Below are 18,857 nucleotides of genomic sequence, written 5' to 3' on the forward strand. Positions count from 1 at the left end.
CATACCCGGATTTCCCAGTATAAAATATTACAAAATATTTAATTTGTCGGCTGGTGGGCCTTCCAAACCTTTAAATCGATTTATCTCCGTTAATATGGCTCTAATCGCGAAAAGGGGGGTGTTCAGATGCTCGAAATTTTCATACCCGGATTTCCCAGTATAAATTATTACAAAACATTTAATTTTTCGGCTGGTGGGCCTTCCAAACCTTTAAATCGATTTATCTCCGTTAATATGGCTCTAATCGCGAAAAGGGGGGTGTTCAGATGCTCGAAATTTTCATACCCGGATTTCCCAGTATAAAATATAACAAAATCTTTTATTTGTCGGCTGGTGGGTCTTCCAAACCTTTAAATCGATTTATCTCCGTTAATATGGCTCTAATCGCGAAAAGGGGGGTGTTGAGATGCTCGAAATTTTCATACCCGGATTTCCCAGTATAAATTATTACAAAACATTTAATTTGTCGGCTGGTGGGCCATCCAAACCTTTAAATCGATTTATCTCCGTTAATATGGCTCTAATCGCGAAAAGAGGGGTGTTCAGATGCTCGAAATTTTCATACCCGGATTTCCCAGTATAAAAAATTAGAAAATCTTTTATTTATCGGCTGGTGGGCCTTCCAAACTTTTAAATCGATTTATCTCCGTTAATATGGCTCTAATCGCGAAAAGAGGGGTGTTCAGATGCTCGAAATTTCCATACCCGGATTTCCCAGTATAAAATATTACAAAATCTTTTATTTATCGGCTGGTGGGCATTCCAAACCTTTAAATCGATATATCTCCGTTAATATGGCTCTAATCGCGAAAAGGGGGGTGTTGAGATGCTCGAAATTTTCATACCCGGATTTCCCAGTATAAATTATTACAAAATCTTTCATTTATCGGCTGGTGGGCCTTCCAAACCTTTAAATCGATTTATCTCCGTTAATATGGCTCTAATCGCGAAAAGAGGGGTGTTGAGATGCTCGAAATTTTCATACCCGGTTTTCCCAATATATAATATTACAAAATCTTTTATTTGTCGGCTGGTGGGCCTTCCAAACCTTTAAATCGATATATCTCCGTTAATATGGCTCTAATCACGAAATTTATCGGCTGGTGGGCCTTCCAAACCTTCAAATCGATATATCTCCGTTAATATGGCTCTAATCGCAAAAAGAGGGGTGTTCAGATGCTCGAAATTTTCATACCCGGATTTCCCAGTATAAATTATTACAAAACATTTAATTTGTCGGCTGGTGGGCCATCCAAACCTTTAAATCGATTTATCTCCGTTAATATGGCTCTAATCGCGAAAAGAGGGGTGTTCAGATGCTCGAAATTTTCATACCCGGATTTCCCAGTATAAAAAATTAGAAAATCTTTTATTTATCGGCTGGTGGGCCTTCCAAACTTTTAAATCGATTTATCTCCGTTAATATGGCTCTAATCGCGAAAAGAGGGGTGTTCAGATGCTCGAAATTTCCATACCCGGATTTCCCAGTATAAAATATTACAAAATCTTTTATTTATCGGCTGGTGGGCATTCCAAACCTTTAAATCGATATATCTCCGTTAATATGGCTCTAATCGCGAAAAGGGGGGTGTTGAGATGCTCGAAATTTTCATACCCGGATTTCCCAGTATCAAATATTACAAAATCTTTTATTTGTCGGCTGGTGGGCCTTCCAAACCTTTAAATCGATATATCTCCGTTAATGTGGCTCTAATCGCGAAAAGGGGGGTGTTGAGATGCTAGAAATTTTCATACCCGGTTTTCCCAATATATAATATTACAAAATCTTTTATTTGTCGGCTGGTGGGCCTTCCAAACCTTTAAATCGATATATCTCCGTTAATATGGCTCTAATCACGAAATTTATCGGCTGGTGGGCCTTCCAAACCTTCAAATCGATATATCTCCGTTAATATGGCTCTAATCGCAAAAAGAGGGGTGTTCAGATGCTCGAAATTTTCATACCCGGATTTCCCAGTATAAATTATTACAAAACATTTAATTTGTCGGCTGGTGGGCCATCCAAACCTTTAAATCGATTTATCTCCGTTAATATGGCTCTAATCGCGAAAAGAGGGGTGTTCAGATGCTCGAAATTTTCATACCCGGATTTCCCAGTATAAAAAATTAGAAAATCTTTTATTTATCGGCTGGTGGGCCTTCCAAACTTTTAAATCGATTTATCTCCGTTAATATGGCTCTAATCGCGAAAAGAGGGGTGTTCAGATGCTCGAAATTTCCATACCCGGATTTCCCAGTATAAAATATTACAAAATCTTTTATTTATCGGCTGGTGGGCATTCCAAACCTTTAAATCGATATATCTCCGTTAATATGGCTCTAATCGCGAAAAGGGGGGTGTTGAGATGCTCGAAATTTTCATACCCGGATTTCCCAGTATCAAATATTACAAAATCTTTTATTTGTCGGCTGGTGGGCCTTCCAAACCTTTAAATCGATATATCTCCGTTAATGTGGCTCTAATCGCGAAAAGGGGGGTGTTGAGATGCTAGAAATTTTCATACCCGGTTTTCCCAATATATAATATTACAAAATCTTTTATTTGTCGGCTGGTGGGCCTTCCAAACCTTTAAATCGATATATCTCCGTTAATATGGCTCTAATCACGAAATTTATCGGCTGGTGGGCCTTCCAAACCTTCAAATCGATATATCTCCGTTAATATGGCTCTAATCGCAAAAAGAGGGGTGTTCAGATGCTCGAAATTTTCATACCCGGATTTCCCAGTATAAATTATTACAAAACATTTAATTTGTCGGCTGGTGGGCCATCCAAACCTTTAAATCGATTTATCTCCGTTAATATGGCTCTAATCGCGAAAAGAGGGGTGTTCAGATGCTCGAAATTTTCATACCCGGATTTCCCAGTATAAAAAATTAGAAAATCTTTTATTTATCGGCTGGTGGGCCTTCCAAACTTTTAAATCGATTTATCTCCGTTAATATGGCTCTAATCGCGAAAAGAGGGGTGTTCAGATGCTCGAAATTTCCATACCCGGATTTCCCAGTATAAAATATTACAAAATCTTTTATTTATCGGCTGGTGGGCATTCCAAACCTTTAAATCGATATATCTCCGTTAATATGGCTCTAATCGCGAAAAGGGGGGTGTTGAGATGCTCGAAATTTTCATACCCGGATTTCCCAGTATCAAATATTACAAAATCTTTTATTTGTCGGCTGGTGGGCCTTCCAAACCTTTAAATCGATATATCTCCGTTAATGTGGCTCTAATCGCGAAAAGGGGGGTGTTGAGATGCTAGAAATTTTCATACCCGGTTTTCCCAATATATAATATTACAAAATCTTTTATTTGTCGGCTGGTGGGCCTTCCAAACCTTTAAATCGATATATCTCCGTTAATATGGCTCTAATCACGAAATTTATCGGCTGGTGGGCCTTCCAAACCTTCAAATCGATATATCTCCGTTAATATGGCTCTAATCGCAAAAAGAGGGGTGTTCAGATGCTCGAAATTTTCATACCCGGATTTCCCAGTATAAAATATTACAAAATCTTTTATTTGTCGGCTGGTGGGCCTTCCAAACCTTTAAATCGATTTATCTCCGTTAATATGGCTCTAATCGCGAAAAGGGGGGTGTTGAGATGCTCGAAATTTTCATACCCAGTATAAAATATTACAAAATCTTTTATTTATCGGCTGGTGGGCCTTCCAAGCTTTTAAATCGATTTATCTCCGTTAATATGGCTCTAATCGCGAAAAGGGGGTGTTGAGATGCTCGAAATTTTCATACCCGGATTTCCCAGTATAAAATATTACAAAATCTTTTATTTATCGGCTGGTGAGCCTTTAAATAGATATATCTCCGTTAACATGGCTCTAATCGCGAAAAGGGGGGTGTTGAGATGCTCGAAATTTTCATACCCGGATTTCCCAGTATAAAATATTACAAAATCTTTTATTTGTCGGCTGGTGGGCCTTCCAAACCTTTAAATCGATATATCTCCGTTAATATGGCTCTAATCACGAAATTTATCGGCTGGTGGGCCTTCCAAACCTTCAAATCGATATATCTCCGTTAATATGGCTCTAATCGCAAAAAGAGGGGTGTTCAGATGCTCGAAATTTTCATACCCGGATTTCCCAGTATAAAATATTACAAAATCTTTTATTTGTCGGCTGGTGGGCCTTCCAAACCTTTAAATCGATATATCTCCGTTAATGTAGCTCTAATCGCGAAAAGAGGGGTGTTCAGTTGCTCGAAATATTCATACCCGGTTTTCCCAATATATAATATTACAAAATCTTTTATTTGACGGCTGGTGGGCCTTCCAAACCTTTAAATCGATATATCTCCGTTAATATGGCTCTAATCGCGAAAAGGGGGGTGTTCAGATGCTTGAAATTTTCATACCCGGATTTCCCAGTATAAATTATTACAAAATCTTTTATTTATCGGCTGGTGGGCCTTCCAAACATTTAAATCGATATATCTCCGTTAATATGGCTCTAATCGCGAAAAGGGGGGTGTTGAGATGCTCGAAATTTTCATACCCGGATTTCCTAATATAAAATATTACAAAATCTTTTATTTATTGGCTGGTGGGCCTTCCAAACCTTTAAATCGATATATCTCCGTTAATATGGCTCTAATCACGAAATTTATCGGCTGGTGGGCCTTCCAAACCTTCAAATCGATATATCTCCGTTAATATGGCTCTAATCGCAAAAAGAGGGGTGTTCAGATGCTCGAAATTTTCATACCCGGATTTCCCAGTATAAAATATTACAAAATCTTTTATTTGTCGGCTGGTGGGCCTTCCAAACCTTTAAATCGATATATCTCCGTTAATGTAGCTCTAATCGCGAAAAGAGGGGTGTTCAGTTGCTCGAAATTTTCATACCCGGTTTTCCCAATATATAATATTACAAAATCTTTTATTTGTCGGCTGGTGGGCCTTCCAAACCTTTAAATCGATATATCTCCGTTAATATGGCTCTAATCACGAAATTTATCGGCTGGTGGGCCTTCCAAACCTTCAAATCGATATATCTCCGTTAATATGGCTCTAATCGCAAAAAGAGGGGTGTTCAGATGCTCGAAATTTTCATACCCGGATTTCCTAATATAAAATATTACAAAATCTTTTATTTATTGGCTGGTGGGCCTTCCAAACCTTTAAATCGATATATCTCCGTTAATATGGCTCTAATCACGAAATTTATCGGCTGGTGGGCCTTCCAAACCTTCAAATCGATATATCTCCGTTAATATGGCTCTAATCGCAAAAAGAGGGGTGTTCAGATGCTCGAAATTTTCATACCCGGATTTCCCAGTATAAAATATTACAAAATCTTTTATTTGTCGGCTGGTGGGCCTTCCAAACCTTCAAATCGATATATCTCCGTTAATATGGCTCTAATCGCAAAAAGAGGGGTGTTCAGATGCTCGAAATTTTCATACCCGGATTTCCTAATATAAAATATTACAAAATCTTTTATTTATTGGCTGGTGGGCCTTCCAAACCTTTAAATCGATATATCTCCGTTAATATGGCTCTAATCACGAAATTTATCGGCTGGTGGGCCTTCCAAACCTTCAAATCGATATATCTCCGTTAATATGGCTCTAATCGCAAAAAGAGGGGTGTTCAGATGCTCGAAATTTTCATACCCGGATTTCCCAGTATAAATTATTACAAAATCTTTTATTTGTCGGCTGGTGGGCCTTCCAAACCTTTAAATCGATATATCTCCGTTAATATGGCTCTAATCGCGAAAAGGGGGGTGTTCAGATGCTTGAAATTTTCATACCCGGATTTCCCAGTATAAATTATTACAAAATCTTTTATTTATCGGCTGGTGGGCCTTCCAAACATTTAAATCGATATATCTCCGTTAATATGGCTCTAATCGCGAAAAGGGGGGTGTTGAGATGCTCGAAATTTTCATACCCGGATTTCCTAATATAAAATATTACAAAATCTTTTATTTATTGGCTGGTGGGCCTTCCAAACCTTTAAATCGATATATCTCCGTTAATATGGCTCTAATCACGAAATTTATCGGCTGGTGGGCCTTCCAAACCTTCAAATCGATATATCTCCGTTAATATGGCTCTAATCGCAAAAAGAGGGGTGTTCAGATGCTCGAAATTTTCATACCCGGATTTCCCAGTATAAAATATTACAAAATCTTTTATTTGTCGGCTGGTGGGCCTTCCAAACCTTCAAATCGATATATCTCCGTTAATATGGCTCTAATCGCGAAAAGAGGGGTGTTCAGTTGCTCGAAATTTTCATACCCGGTTTTCCCAATATATAATATTACAAAATCTTTTATTTGTCGGCTGGTGGGCCTTCCAAACCTTTAAATCGATATATCTCCGTTAATATGGCTCTAATCACGAAATTTATCGGCTGGTGGGCCTTCCAAACCTTCAAATCGATATATCTCCGTTAATATGGCTCTAATCGCAAAAAGAGGGGTGTTCAGATGCTCGAAATTTTCATACCCGGATTTCCTAATATAAAATATTACAAAATCTTTTATTTATTGGCTGGTGGGCCTTCCAAACCTTTAAATCGATATATCTCCGTTAATATGGCTCTAATCACGAAATTTATCGGCTGGTGGGCCTTCCAAACCTTCAAATCGATATATCTCCGTTAATATGGCTCTAATCGCAAAAAGAGGGGTGTTCAGATGCTCGAAATTTTCATACCCGGATTTCCCAGTATAAAATATTACAAAATCTTTTATTTGTCGGCTGGTGGGCCTTCCAAACCTTTAAATCGATATATCTCCGTTAATATGGCTCTAATCGCGAAAAGAGGGGTGTTCAGATGCTCGAAATTTTCATACCCGGATTTCCCAGTATAGATTATTACAAAATCTTTTATTTGTCGGCTGGTGGGCCTTCCAAACCTTTAAATCGATATATCTCCGTTAATATGGCTCTAATCGCGAAAAGGGGGGTGTTCAGATGCTTGAAATTTTCATACCCGGATTTCCCAGTATAAATTATTACAAAATCTTTTATTTATCGGCTGGTGGGCCTTCCAAACATTTAAATCGATATATCTCCGTTAATATGGCTCTAATCGCGAAAAGGGGGGTGTTGACATGCTCGAAATTTTCATACCCGGATTTCCCAGTATAAAATATTACAAAATCTTTTATTTGACGGCTGGTGGGCCTTCCAAACCTTTAAATCGATATATCTCCGTTAATATGGCTCTAATCGCGAAAAGAGGGGTGTTCAGATGCTCGAAATTTTCATACCCGGATTTCCTAATATAAAATATTACAAAATCTTTTATTTATTGGCTGGTGGGCCTTCCAAACCTTTAAATCGATATATCTCCGTTAATATGGCTCTAATCACGAAATTTATCGGCTGGTGGGCCTTCCAAACCTTCAAATCGATATATCTCCGTTAATATGGTTCTAATCGCAAAAAGAGGGGTGTTCAGATGCTCGAAATTTTCATACCCGGATTTCCCAGTATAAAATATTACAAAATCTTTTATTTGTCGGCTGGTGGGCCTTCCAAACCTTTAAATCGATATATCTCCGTTAATATGGCTCTAATCGCGAAAAGAGGGGTGTTCAGATGCTCGAAATTTTCATACCCGGATTTCCTAATATAAAATATTACAAAATCTTTTATTTATTGGCTGGTGGGCCTTCCAAACCTTTAAATCGATATATCTCCGTTAATATGGCTCTAATCACGAAATTTATCGGCTGGTGGGCCTTCCAAACCTACAAATCGATATATCTCCGTTAATATGGCTCTAATCGCAAAAAGAGGGGTGTTCAGATGCTCGAAATTTTCATACCCGGATTTCCCAGTATAAAATATTACAAAATCTTTTATTTGACGGCTGGTGGGCCTTCCAAACCTTTAAATCGATATATCTCCGTTAATATGGCTCTAATCGCGAAAAGAGGGGTGTTCAGATGCTCGAAATTTTCATACCCGGATTTCCTAATATAAAATATTACAAAATCTTTTATTTATTGGCTGGTGGGCCTTCCAAACCTTTAAATCGATATATCTCCGTTAATATGGCTCTAATCGCGAAAAGAGGGGTGTTCAGATGCTCGAAATTTTCATACCCGGATTTCCTAATATAAAATATTACAAAATTTTTTATTTGTCGGCTGGTGGGCCTTCCAAACCTTTAAATCGATATATCTCCGTTAATATGGCTCTAATCGCGAAAAGGGGGGTGTTCAGATGCTCGAAATTTTCATACCCGGATTTCCCAGTATAGATGATTACAAAATCTTTTATTTGTCGGCTGGTGGGCCTTCCAAACCTTTAAATCGATATATCTCCGTTAATATGGCTCTAATCACGAAATTTATCGGCTGGTGGGCCTTCCAAACCTTCAAATCGATATATCTCCTTTAATATGGCTCTAATCGCAAAAAGAGGGGTGTTCAGATGCTCGAAATTTTCATACCCGGATTTCCCAGTATAAATTATTACAAAATCTTTTATTTATCGGCTGGTGGGCCTTCCAAACATTTAAATCGATATATCTCCGTTAATATGGCTCTAATCGCGAAAAGAGGGGTGTTCAGATGCTCGAAATTTTCATACCCGGATTTCCCAGTATAAAAAATTACAAAATCTTTTATTTGTCGGCTGGTGGGCCTTCCAAACCTTTAAATCGATATATCTCCGTTAATGTAGCTCTAATCGCGAAAAGAGGGGTGTTCAGTTGCTCGAAATATTCATACCCGGTTTTCCCAATATATAATATTACAAAATCTTTTATTTGACGGCTGGTGGGCCTTCCAAACCTTTAAATCGATATATCTCCGTTAATATGGCTCTAATCGCAAAAAGAGGGGTGTTCAGATGCTCGAAATTTTCATACCCGGATTTCCTAATATAAAATATTACAAAATCTTTTATTTATGGCTGGTGGGCCTTCCAAACCTTTAAATCGATATATCTCCGTTAATATGGCTCTAATCGAGAAAAGAGGGGTGTTCAGATGCTCGAAATTTTCATACCCGGTTTTCCCAATATATAATATTACAAAATCTTTTATTTGACGGCTGGTGGGCCTTCCAAACCTTTAAATCGATATATCTCCGTTAATATGGCTCTAATCGCGAAAAGAGGGGTGTTCAGATGCTCGAAATTTTCATACCCGGATTTCCCAGTATAAAATATTACAAAATCTTTTATTTGTCGGCTGGTGGGCCTTCCAAACCTTTAAATCGATATATCTCCGTTAATATGGCTCTAATCGCGAAAAGAGGGGTGTTCAGATGCTCGAAATTTTCATACCCGGATTTCCCAGTATAAATTATTACAAAATCTTTTATTTATCGGCTGGTGGGCCTTCCAAACATTTAAATCGATATATCTCCGTTAATATGGCTCTAATCGCGAAAAGAGGGGTGTTCAGATGCTCGAAATTTTCATACCCGGATTTCCTAATATAAAATATTACAAAATTTTTTATTTGTCGGCTGGTGGGCCTTCCAAACCTTTAAATCGATATATCTCCGTTAATATGGCTCTAATCGCGAAAAGGGGGGTGTTCAGATGCTCGAAATTTTCATACCCGGATTTCCCAGTATAGATGATTACAAAATCTTTTATTTGTCGGCTGGTGGGCCTTCCAAACCTTTAAATCGATATATCTCCGTTAATATGGCTCTAATCACGAAATTTATCGGCTGGTGGGCCTTCCAAACCTTCAAATCGATATATCTCCTTTAATATGGCTCTAATCGCAAAAAGAGGGGTGTTCAGATGCTCGAAATTTTCATACCCGGATTTCCCAGTATATATTATTACAAAATCTTTTATTTGACGGCTGGTGGGCCTTCCAAACCTTTAAATCGATATATCTCCGTTAATGTAGCTCTAATCGCGAAAAGAGGGGTGTTCAGTTGCTCGAAATTTTCATACCCGGATTTCCCAGTATAAATTATTACAAAATCTTTTATTTGTCGGCTGGTGGGCCTTCCAAACCTTTAAATCGATATATCTCCGTTAATATGGCTCTAATCGCGAAAAGAGGGGTGTTCAGATGCTCGAAATTTTCATACCCGGATTTCCTAATGTAAAATATTACAAAATTTTTTATTTGTCGGCTGGTGGGCCTTCCAAACCTTTAAATCGATATATCTCCGTTAATATGGCTCTAATCACGAAATTTATCGGCTGGTGGGCCTTCCAAACCTTCAAATCGATATATCTCCGTTAATATGGCTCTAATCGCAAAAAGAGGGGTGTTCAGATGCTCGAAATTTTCATACCCTGATTTCCCAGTATAAATTATTACAAAATATTTTATTTGTCGGCTGGTGGGCCTTCCAAACCTTTAAATCGATTTATCTCCGTTAATATGGCTCTAATCGCGAAAAGGGGGGTGTTCAGATGCTCGAAATTTTCATACCCGGATTTCTCAGTATCAAATATTACAAATATTTATTTGTCGGCTGGTGGGTCTTCCAAACCTTTAAATCGATTTATCTCCGTTAATATGGCTCTAATCGCGAAAAGGAGGGTGTTCAGATGCTCGAAATTTTCATACCCGGATTTCCCAGTATAAAATATTACAAAATATTTAATTTGTCGGCTGGTGGGCCTTCCAAACCTTTAAATCGATTTATCTCCGTTAATATGGCTCTAATCGCGAAAAGGAGGGTGTTCAGATGCTCGAAATTTTCATACCCGGATTTCCCAGTATAAAATATTACAAAATATTTAATTTGTCGGCTGGTGGGCCTTCCAAACCTTTAAATCGATTTATCTCCGTTAATATGGCTCTAATCGCGAAAAGGGGGGTGTTCAGATGCTCGAAATTTTCATACCCGGATTTCCCAGTATAAATTATTACAAAACATTTAATTTGTCGGCTGGTGGGCCTTCCAAACCTTTAAATCGATTTATCTCCGTTAATATGGCTCTAATCGCGAAAAGGGGGGTGTTCAGATGCTCGAAATTTTCATACCCGGATTTCCCAGTATAAAATATAACAAAATCTTTTATTTGTCGGCTTGTGGGTCTTCCAAACCTTTAAATCGATTTATCTCCGTTAATATGGCTCTAATCGCGAAAAGGGGGGTGTTGAGATGCTCGAAATTTTCATACCCGGATTTCCCAGTATAAATTATTACAAAACATTTAATTTGTCGGCTGGTGGGCCATCCAAACCTTTAAATCGATTTATCTCCGTTAATATGGCTCTAATCGCGAAAAGAGGGGTGTTCAGATGCTCGAAATTTTCATACCCGGATTTCCCAGTATAAAAAATTAGAAAATCTTTTATTTATCGGCTGGTGGGCCTTCCAAACTTTTAAATCGATTTATCTCCGTTAATATGGCTCTAATCGCGAAAAGAGGGGTGTTCAGATGCTCGAAATTTCCATACCCAGATTTCCCAGTATAAAATATTACAAAATCTTTTATTTATCGGCTGGTGGGCATTCCAAACCTTTAAATCGATATATCTCCGTTAATATGGCTCTAATCGCGAAAAGGGGGGTGTTGAGATGCTCGAAATTTTCATACCCGGATTTCCCAGTATAAATTATTACAAAATCTTTCATTTATCGGCTGGTGGGCCTTCCAAACCTTTAAATCGATATATCTCCGTTAATATGGCTCTAATCGCGAAAAGAGGGGTGTTGAGATGCTCGAAATTTTCATACCCGGATTTCCCAGTATCAAATATTACAAAATCTTTTATTTGTCGGCTGGTGGGCCTTCCAAACCTTTAAATCGATATATCTCCGTTAATGTGGCTCTAATCGCGAAAAGGGGGGTGTTGAGATGCTAGAAATTTTCATACCCGGTTTTCCCAATATATAATATTACAAAATCTTTTATTTGTCGGCTGGTGGGCCTTCCAAACCTTTAAATCGATATATCTCCGTTAATATGGCTCTAATCACGAAATTTATCGGCTGGTGGGCCTTCCAAACCTTCAAATCGATATATCTCCGTTAATATGGCTCTAATCGCAAAAAGAGGGGTGTTCAGATGCTCGAAATTTTCATACCCGGATTTCCCAGTATAAAATATTACAAAATCTTTTATTTGTCGGCTGGTGGGCCTTCCAAACCTTTAAATCAATTTATCTCCGTTAATATGGCTCTAATCGCGAAAAGGGGGGTGTTGAGATGCTCGAAATTTTCATACCCAGTATAAAATATTACAAAATCTTTTATTTATCGGCTGGTGGGCCTTCCAAGCTTTTAAATCGATTTATCTCCGTTAATATGGCTCTAATCGCGAAAAGGGGGTGTTGAGATGCTCGAAATTTTCATACCCGGATTTCCCAGTATTAAATATTACAAAATCTTTTATTTATCGGCTGGTGAGCCTTTAAATAGATATATCTCCGTTAACATGGCTCTAATCGCGAAAAGGGGGGTGTTGAGATGCTCGAAATTTTCATACCCGGATTTCCCAGTATAAAATATTACAAAATCTTTAATTTGTCGGCTGGTGGGCCTTCCAAACCTTTAAATCGATATATCTCCGTTAATATGGCTCTAATCGCGAAAAGAGGGGTGTTCAGATGCTCGAAATTTTCATACCCGGATTTCCCAGTATAAAATATTACAAAATCTTTTATTTGTCGGCTGGTGGGCCTTCCAAACCTTTAAATCGATATATCTCCGTTAATGTAGCTCTAATCGCGAAAAGAGGGGTGTTCAGTTGCTCGAAATTTTCATACCCGGTTTTCCCAATATATAATATTACAAAATCTTTTATTTGTCGGCTGGTGGGCCTTCCAAACCTTTAAATCGATATATCTCCGTTAATATGGCTCTAATCACGAAATTTATCGGCTGGTGGGCCTTCCAAACCTTCAAATCGATATATCTCCGTTAATATGGCTCTAATCGCAAAAAGAGGGGTGTTCAGATGCTCGAAATTTTCATACCCGGATTTCCTAATATAAAATATTACAAAATCTTTTATTTATTGGCTGGTGGGCCTTCCAAACCTTTAAATCGATATATCTCCGTTAATATGGCTCTAATCACGAAATTTATCGGCTGGTGGGCCTTCCAAACCTTCAAATCGATATATCTCCGTTAATATGGCTCTAATCGCAAAAAGAGGGGTGTTCAGATGCTCGAAATTTTCATACCCGGATTTCCCAGTATAGATTATTACAAAATCTTTTATTTGTCGGCTGGTGGGCCTTCCAAACCTTTAAATCGATATATCTCCGTTATTATGGCTCTAATCGCGAAAAGGGGGGTGTTCAGATGCTTGAAATTTTCATACCCGGATTTCCCAGTATAAATTATTACAAAATCTTTTATTTATCGGCTGGTGGGCCTTCCAAACATTTAAATCGATATATCTCCGTTAATATGGCTCTAATCGCGAAAAGGGGGGTGTTGAGATGCTCGAAATTTTCATACCCGGATTTCCCAGTATAAAATATTACAAAATCTTTTATTTGACGGCTGGTGGGCCTTCCAAACCTTTAAATCGATATATCTCCGTTAATATGGCTCTAATCGCGAAAAGAGGGGTGTTCAGATGCTCGAAATTTTCATACCCGGATTTCCTAATATAAAATATTACAAAATCTTTTATTTATTGGCTGGTGGGCCTTCCAAACCTTTAAATCGATATATCTCCGTTAATATGGCTCTAATCACGAAATTTATCGGCTGGTGGGCCTTCCAAACCTTTAAATCGATATATCTCCGTTAATATGGCTCTAATCGCAAAAAGAGGGGTGTTCAGATGCTCGAAATTTTCATACCCGGATTTCCCAGTATAAAATATTACAAAATCTTTTATTTGTCGGCTGGTGGGCCTTCCAAACCTTTAAATCGATATATCTCCGTTAATATGGCTCTAATCGCGAAAAGAGGGTTGTTCAGATGCTCGAAATTTTCATACCCGGATTTCCCAGTATAGATTATTACAAAATCTTTTATTTGTCGGCTGGTGGGCCTTCCAAACATTTAAATCGATATATCTCCGTTAATATGGCTCTAATCGCGAAAAGGGGGGTGTTGAGATGCTCGAAATTTTCATACCCGGATTTCCCAGTATAAAATATTACAAAATCTTTTATTTGTCGGCTGGTGGGCCTTCCAAACCTTTAAATCGATATATCTCCGTTAATATGGCTCTAATCGCGAAAAGAGGGGTGTTCAGATGCTCGAAATTTTCATACCCGGATTTCCCAGTATAAATTATTACAAAATCTTTTATTTATCGGCTGGTGGGCCTTCCAAACATTTAAATCGATATATCTCCGTTAATATGGCTCTAATCGCGAAAAGAGGGGTGTTCAGATGCTCGAAATTTTCATACCCGGATTTCCCAATATATAATATTACAAAATCTTTTATTTGTCGGCTGGTGGGCCTTCCAAACCTTTAAATCGATATATCTCCGTTAATATGGCTCTAATCACGAAATTTATCGGCTGGTGGGCCTTCCAAACCTTCAAATCGATATATCTCCGTTAATATGGCTCTAATCGCGAAAAGAGGGGTGTTCAGATGCTCGAAATTTTCATACCCGGATTTCCCAGTATAAAATATTACAAAATCTTTTATTTGTCGGCTGGTGGGCCTTCCAAACCTTTAAATCGATATATCTCCGTTAATATGGCTCTAATCGCGAAAAGAGGGTTGTTCAGATGCTCGAAATTTTCATACCCGGATTTCCCAGTATAGATTATTACAAAATCTTTTATTTGTCGGCTGGTGGGCCTTCCAAACATTTAAATCGATATATCTCCGTTAATATGGCTCTAATCGCGAAAAGGGGGGTGTTGAGATGCTCGAAATTTTCATACCCGGATTTCCCAGTATAAAATATTACAAAATCTTTTATTTGTCGGCTGGTGGGCCTTCCAAACCTTTAAATCGATATATCTCCGTTAATATGGCTCTAATCGCGAAAAGAGGGGTGTTCAGATGCTCGAAATTTTCATACCCGGATTTCCCAGTATAAATTATTACAAAATCTTTTATTTATCGGCTGGTGGGCCTTCCAAACATTTAAATCGATATATCTCCGTTAATATGGCTCTAATCGCGAAAAGAGGGGTGTTCAGATGCTCGAAATTTTCATACCCGGATTTCCCAATATATAATATTACAAAATCTTTTATTTGTCGGCTGGTGGGCCTTCCAAACCTTTAAATCGATATATCTCCGTTAATATGGCTCTAATCACGAAATTTATCGGCTGGTGGGCCTTCCAAACCTTCAAATCGATATATCTCCGTTAATATGGCTCTAATCGCGAAAAGAGGGGTGTTCAGATGCTCGAAATTTTCATACCCGGATTTCCCAGTATAAAATATTACAAAATCTTTTATTTGTCGGCTGGTGGGCCTTCCAAACCTTTAAATCGATATATCTCCGTTAATATGGCTCTAATCGCGAAAAGAGGGGTGTTCAGATGCTCGAAATTTTCATACCCGGATTTCCCAGTATAAAATATTACAAAATCTTTTATTTGTCGGCTGGTGGGCCTTCCAAACCTTTAAATCGATATATCTCCGTTAATGTAGCTCTAATCGCGAAAAGAGGGGTGTTCAGTTGCTCGAAATTTTCATACCCGGTTTTCCCAGTTTAAAATATTACAAAATCTTTTATTTGTCGGCTGGTGGGCCTTCCAAACCTTTAAATCGATATATCTCCGTTAATATGGCTCTAATCACGAAATTTATCGGCTGGTGGGCCTTCCAAACCTTCAAATCGATATATCTCCGTTAATATGGCTCTAATCGCAAAAAGAGGGGTGTTCAGATGCTCGAAATTTTCATACCCGGATTTCCCAGTATAAAATATTACAAAATCTTTTATTTGTCGGCTGGTGGGCCTTCCAAACCTTTAAATCGATATATCTCCGTTAATATGGCTCTAATCGCGAAAAGAGGGGTGTTCAGATGCTCGAAATTTTCATACCCGGATTTCCCAGTATAAATTATTACAAAATCTTTTATTTATCGGCTGGTGGGCCTTCCAAACATTTAAATCGATATATCTCCGTTAATATGGCTCTAATCGCGAAAAGAGGGGTGTTCAGATGCTCGAAATTTTCATACCCGGATTTCCCAGTATAAAATATTACAAAATCTTTTATTTGTCGGCTGGTGGGCCTTCCAAACCTTTAAATCGATATATCTCCGTTAATGTAGCTCTAATCGCGAAAAGAGGGGTGTTCAGTTGCTCGAAATTTTCATACCCGGTTTTCCCAATATATAATATTACAAAATCTTTTATTTGTCGGCTGGTGGGCCTTCCAAACCTTTAAATCGATATATCTCCGTTAATATGGCTCTAATCACGAAATTTATCGGCTGGTGGGCCTTCCAAACCTTCAAATCGATATATCTCCGTTAATATGGCTCTAATCGCGAAAAGAGGGGTGTTCAGATGCTCGAAATTTTCATACCCGGATTTCCCAGTATAAAATATTACAAAATCTTTTATTTGTCGGCTGGTGGGCCTTCCAAACCTTTAAATCGATATATCTCCGTTAATATGGCTCTAATCGCGAAAAGAGGGGTGTTCAGATGCTCGAAATTTTCATACCCGGATTTCCCAGTATAAAATATTACAAAATCTTTTATTTGTCGGCTGGTGGGCCTTCCAAACCTTTAAATCGATATATCTCCGTTAATGTAGCTCTAATCGCGAAAAGAGGGGTGTTCAGTTGCTCGAAATTTTCATACCCGGTTTTCCCAGTTTAAAATATTACAAAATCTTTTATTTGTCGGCTGGTGGGCCTTCCAAACCTTTAAATCGATATATCTCCGTTAATATGGCTCTAATCACGAAATTTATCGGCTGGTGGGCCTTCCAAACCTTCAAATCGATATATCTCCGTTAATATGGCTCTAATCGCAAAAAGAGGGGTGTTCAGATGCTCGAAATTTTCATACCCGGATTTCCCAGTATAAAATATTACAAAATCTTTTATTTGTCGGCTGGTGGGCCTTCCAAACCTTTAAATCGATATATCTCCGTTAATATGGCTCTAATCGCGAAAAGAGGGGTGTTCAGATGCTCGAAATTTTCATACCCGGATTTCCCAGTATAAATTATTACAAAATCTTTTATTTATCGGCTGGTGGGCCTTCCAAACATTTAAATCGATATATCTCCGTTAATATGGCTCTAATCGCGAAAAGAGGGGTGTTCAGATGCTCGAAATTTTCATACCCGGATTTCCCAGTATAAAATATTACAAAATCTTTTATTTGTCGGCTGGTGGGCCTTCCAAACCTTTAAATCGATATATCTCCGTTAATGTAGCTCTAATCGCGAAAAGAGGGGTGTTCAGTTGCTCGAAATTTTCATACCCGGTTTTCCCAATATATAATATTACAAAATCTTTTATTTGTCGGCTGGTGGGCCTTCCAAACCTTTAAATCGATATATCTCCGTTAATATGGCTCTAATCACGAAATTTATCGGCTGGTGGGCCTTCCAAACCTTCAAATCGATATATCTCCGTTAATATGGCTCTAATCGCGAAAAGAGGGGTGTTCAGATGCTCGAAATTTTCATACCCGGATTTCCCAGTATAAAATATTACAAAATCTTTTATTTGTCGGCTGGTGGGCCTTCCAAACCTTTAAATCGATATATCTCCGTTAATATGGCTCTAATCGCGAAAAGAGGGGTGTTCAGATGCTCGAAATTTTCATACCCGGATTTCCCAGTATAAAATATTACAAAATCTTTTATTTGTCGGCTGGTGGGCCTTCCAAACCTTTAAATCGATATATCTCCGTTAATTTAGCTCTAATCGCGAAAAGAGGGGTGTTCAGTTGCTCGAAATTTTCATACCCGGTTTTCCCAGTTTAAAATATTACAAAATCTTTTATTTGTCGGCTGGTGGGCCTTCCAAACCTTTAAATCGATATATCTCCGTTAATATGGCTCTAATCACGAAATTTATCGGCTGGTGGGCCTTCCAAACCTTCAAATCGATATATCTCCGTTAATATGGCTCTAATCGCAAAAAGAGGGGTGTTCAGATGCTCGAAATTTTCATACCCGGATTTCCCAGTATAAAATATTACAAAATCTTTTATTTGTCGGCTGGTGGGCCTTCCAAACCTTTAAATCGATATATCTCCGTTAATGTAGCTCTAATCGCGAAAAGAGGGGTGTTCAGTTGCTCGAAATTTTCATACCCGGTTTTCCCAGTTTAAAATATTACAAAATCTTTTATTTGTCGGCTGGTGGGCCTTCCAAACCTTTAAATCGATATATCTCCGTTAATATGGCTCTAATCGCGAAATTTATCGGCTGGTGGGCCTTCCAAACCTTCAAATCGATATATCTCCGTTAATATGGCTCTAATCGCAAAAAGAGGGGTGTTCAGATGCTCGAAATTTTCATACCCGGATTTCCCAGTATAAATTATTACAAAATCTTTTATTTATCGGCTGGTGGGCCTTCCAAACATTTAAATCGATATATCTCCGTTAATATGGCTCTAATCGCGAAAAGAGGGGTGTTCAGATGCTCGAAATTTTCATACCCGGATTTCCCAGTATAAAATATTACAAAATCTTTTATTTGTCGGCTGGTGGGCCTTCCAAACCTTTAAATCGATATATCTCCGTTAATGTAGCTCTAATCGCGAAAAGAGGGGTGTTCAGTTGCTCGAAATTTTCATACCCGGTTTTCCCAATATATAATATTACAAAATCTTTTATTTGACGGCTGGTGGGCCTTCCAAACCTTTAAATCGATATATCTCCGTTAATATGGCTCTAATCGCGAAAAGAGGGGTGTTCAGATGCTCGAAATTTTCATACCCGGATTTCCTAATATAAAATATTACAAAATCTTTTATTTATTGGCTGGTGGGCCTTCCAAAC

The sequence above is a fragment of the Ochlerotatus camptorhynchus genome, unplaced genomic scaffold (assembly GCF_037179485.1).
Source record: "Ochlerotatus camptorhynchus isolate MF236.1 unplaced genomic scaffold, CSIRO-AGI_Acam_v1.1 ptg000290l, whole genome shotgun sequence".
Taxonomy (NCBI): domain Eukaryota; kingdom Metazoa; phylum Arthropoda; class Insecta; order Diptera; family Culicidae; genus Ochlerotatus; species Ochlerotatus camptorhynchus.